Consider the following 4790-nt stretch of genomic DNA (forward strand, 5'->3'; position numbering starts at 1 on the left):
TAAGCATTCGAGCCTGTGGAGCGGTGCGCTCGGTACGATACGAGCAACGGAGCACCGCATACCACTCGAGGCGGGGACGAAACCGATTCGTTCTATGCCCTACCGAAAGGGGCCCGCCATGCGTGAGATGGTCGCTAAAGAAGTCAACAAGATGTTGAACGCCGGAGTTATCGAACCCGCGAGCACCGAGTGGGCTTCGCCAGTGGTGGTCGTCCCGAAGAAAGACGGCTCCCTTCGGTTTTGCGTTGACTACCGACGTCTCAACGCAAAGACGGCAGCGGATTCGTATCCGTTGCCCCGGATGGACAACTGCATCGATTCGTTAGGGGATGCAGCCGTCTTCACTACGCTCGACTGCAATTCAGGCTACTGGCAAATCCCGGTCGCGCCGGAGGACCGGGATAAGACCACATTCACCACGCATATGGGTACGTTCCGCCATTTGCGTATGCCGTTCGGACTGAAAGGGGCACTGGCAACCTTCCAACCTGCATTGGACATCATCTTGTCCGGCGTAAGATGGCAGATATGTCTCGTTTACCTCGACGACGTCATAGTTTTTTCCCGAACGCACGAGAAGCACGCCGAACACCTCGACATTGTCTTGAGCTTGTTGAGGACCGCCGGAATATCCCTCAAGCTCAAGAAGTGCAGCTTCTTCCGTCCGAAAATGCATCACCTGGGGCACGTGATATCCCCAGGTAAGCTCAGCGTGGCCGAAACGGCGGCCGACGCCTTCAAGACTTTCACGTTCCCCAGGACGCTTACGCAGGTGCGCTCGTTCCTCGGGGCGTGCAACGTCTATCGCCGTTTCGTCAAGGTGTTTGCCAAGATAGCTCGACCGCTAACCGATATGACTCGCAAGGACGCCGGCCCCGACTTCGATAATCCGACGGAGGCCCAGCTTCAAGCGTTCGAGGACCTGAACGCAAGGATGATCGCTCCGCCGATACTTGCGCTTCCGCGGTACGGTCGGCCGTACATGATCGATACCGATGCAAGTGCGTATCAACTCGGGTGTACGCTGCAGCAAGAAAACGACGAAGCCAACGACTGGCGTCCCGTCGGATATTGGTCTAATTCGTTAAACGACAGCGAACGCACCTACAGCACTACATAACGCGAGTGCTTCGCTGTAGTGTGGGCCGTCCGCACACTACGCCCGTACGTCGAGGGCACGAAGTTCACCGTCCCGACGGATCACGACGCGCTGAGGTGGCTAATGTCCCTGACCGAGAGCTCCGGAAGACTCACCCGGTGGCGGCTACGCCTGGCTGAATACGATTTCACCATTCAGTACCGCCCCGGGCGCGTGCACCAGGTCCCCGACGCCCTGTCACGCCTCGTATCACCGAGGGTCGCCGACGACCCTCGCCAGGCTGTCGAGGTGGACGACGACATCCCCACCTACGACACGTGCACGACCGTTCGTGATGTCTCGGATGAGCTCGCAGACCACGTATGCACCGCGAGCTGCGATCACAAGGCCGACCACGTCGTCGTGACTACAAGGAACCGAACGAAATCCCGAAGGAAATTGCGCGCCCTAGCGCGCGACGAGCCGAGGGGCGACGACGAAGCCCCTGCTCTAGAAGAACCCGACGCCTTCTGGGCAGAGAACGAGGAATTCGACGCCGTGGACCTCGATCGCGCCCAAGACTTCGAAGCCGATACGTCCGGTTCCCAGGTCGCCCCTCCGCAGGACGACCTGCCGGCTCCTCTTACGATAGAGGAGATAGCCGAAGAACAACGCGTGGATGACTTCTGCCAAACGGTATTGGCACGACAGTCAGAGTCCCGGGACTCCGCGTTCTTCGAGGACCACCAAGGGGTTCTCAAACGGAGACACCCCTTCGACCCTGATATCGTACAGGTGGTGGTCCCTCGGACTCTACGCGCCCGGTTGCTGCGGCTCTGCCATAACCCGGCCATCGCCAGGCATCCGGGGCAGAACCGCATGTACTACGCGCTCTGTCGCGAGTACTACTGGCCACACTTGGCCGCAGACGTTGCGTCGACCGTACGAGGTCGTCGAACCTGTGCGATGAACCCCGTCAAACTTCGGAAACACCTAAACTGATTAAGGTTGTTTCCGGCGACGCGACCGTTGGAGAGCCTCGCGATCGATATACTGGGGCCGCTCCCAAAGACCAAGGCAGGGAAACGTTTCCTCCTGGTAATCACCGACCGCTTTACGAAGTTAACGCAGGTCGTCGCACTGCGCACGGTAACCGCCTACACCGTCGCAGTGGCGCTTTGCGAAGCGTGGGTCTTTAAGTACGGCGTCCCACGCTCGCTACTGTCGGATAACGGACTGCAGTTCAACGCAAAGTTCTTCCAAAGCACATGCCGAGTGCTTGGAATTACGAACCTTTACACGTCAGCGTACCACCCTCAGACGAACGGCCAGGTGGAACGCTATAACCGAACGATTGCTGCGATGCTCCGCAATTACGTGAACGAGCATCAAGACGACTGGGACGTGTACGTGGGACCGTTAACGTACGCATATAACTCCCACGTACACCGAACCACACGAACGACCCCGTTTAAGCTCGTGCTCAGTCGGCCCCCGCCGGAGTTTTCTCTTCGACGAACCGGCTGGGACGCGCCCCCTGCCGATAGGGGAACGGATCGTGCGGAGTTCCTGAAGACCCTGGACGCGACCATCCAGAAGGCCTACGGGAGCTTGCGACGCACGCAAGCCCGTTACAAACGCGACTACGATAAGCGCGTTCGAACAGTTAACACACGTCTCGAGCCAGGTAACTTCATCTACCTGAACCCCACCGACGGGGACAAGACGTCTAACAAGCTCGCCTCGCCCGCCGTGGGGCCGTACCGTGTCCTCGCCAACGATCGTCGAACCATCACAATCGATCGTGATGGCGTCACCGAGCGGGTGTCCGCAGACCGCTGCGTGTACGCGCGCTCGCCGATGGACGTGCCACGGGTGAGCACGACGACCCCGCCTGACCTTGCCGACAAGGTCAGGGAGGGAACACAGTACGCCGTGGAGAGGCTACTCAAGCATCGAGAGATGGAAGACGGAACAACGGAGTTCCTCATCAAGTGGGCGGACTACGACCAACCCACTTGGACGGCACGCACCCACATCCCCGAAGAATTGGTGTCTCGATATGCGCTGCGTCTTCGAAGACGCACAGGGAGGGACCTCAACTCCGAAGTGAACGCGGACGTTCACTCTTAAGGAGGGGGCCCCTCAACCGCTCCGTCGACCGGAAAAATTAACCCCCCCCCCTTCGCGGTCGGAAAGGGCGGGGGTCTACGCAAGGACACAACGAGGGTGGCCAACCAACTTCGGGAAAGCATGGGATGTCCAGTCGACGCACGGACAACGCAAGTCCACGCGACACGAACCGCCATCACCGACGAGAGGCGGGTCGTGAGACAGGGCGTACTGTGTCACGAACAGTAGCCCTGGGACGTCAAGTGAAAGGAGGGAAGATACGGCCTCCCAACTAACACGACGACCTACGACCGGTGCGCTATACTCGCGCTGTTGCAGTCCCGTCGTGTGCAAATATAGTATAGCGCACCGACTGCCAACAGGGAAGAACATCAAGCCGAAGTGATGCACGCTTCCCAAACGCGTGACGCATAGGCCTCGGGCAGTCCTTACTGCCCGAGGGAGAACAACTCTCGCGGTAATCGATGAGGCGAGGAGCATCGGCAGCGCGCTGGAAAACTATAAAGCCGAAACGATGGACGTTTTCCGAACGCGCAAGGAACAAGCCTCGGGCAGTCCGTACTGCCCGAGAGGGGGGGACGACCCCTGACATAATCGGCCAGGAAAGGGCACGGACCGAACGCCCGACTCCAAGGCCCCGGCTAGTCCGTACTGCCCGAGAGGGGACGACCCCTGAGGAGAAGGACCAGACGGGCCGCGGGCACATGCGCTCGTTGAGTGCACGCGCATGGGCAGTGATAAGTACAAACGGGATCCGATATCCGACGCGCAAGCGAAAAGTGAGGTGTCTGGTCGTGCCTCGGAGGCTGGTATACGCACCAAACCGCCGCCGTCCCCCTAAAATATGGAAAAGTTAACGGTTGGAAATGACAGTGCACGGCGTACAGCACGTGCATTACGTATGCGTACAAGACGAGCGCGCCACTCGACCGTTAGCTGGGGTGACGTGGTGGGGCGGCATCGACATCACGGGCCTTGCTGTTGAAAAGATTTTCGCGGGAAACATTTCTGGCAAGTTTTTTGGCGTGATTCAATCAACGGATCTGATTTTTCGGCAAAAAAATATTTTGGCGGGAAACATTTCTGCCAATTTTTTGGGGGGTTTGATCAAGGACACGCGCCTCCGTGTCGTAGACGCAGCTCGCAACGGGACGGACAGACACGATGGCGTACAGTGGACTCAGCCGTTCGTGGACGGCGAACCGCAAGCTGGGCAGCCCCGAGGCCGCCCCTTTCCGCTTGCACTCGCCAAGACCCAACCGGGACGCTCGGTCCTCTACCTAGGCGACTACAACACCCGCGCCAAGTCCTTCATCGACTGCGCGTGTCACTCCGCCGCCGCCCCGCTCGGAGAAAGAACTCCCGCTTGTCGAAAGCAGGGACCGACCTCGCCTACTGCTACGCGGCGCGCCTTCCCTTCGCATGCGGTTAGGTGCGAATAATCCGCGCGTCGGCGTGGATCTCGGGCCATTGGGCGAACCCGCTCCAGCCCGGACCGCTGACTACACGCGCCATGCCAGACACGAACATACAGGTAGTGTGCCGCCGCGGGGAGGGGACGACCCCCTCCACAACACCG

Source organism: Chondrus crispus, genomic scaffold (genome assembly GCF_000350225.1).
Source record: "Chondrus crispus Stackhouse genomic scaffold, scaffold_58, whole genome shotgun sequence".
Lineage (NCBI taxonomy): Eukaryota > Rhodophyta > Florideophyceae > Gigartinales > Gigartinaceae > Chondrus > Chondrus crispus.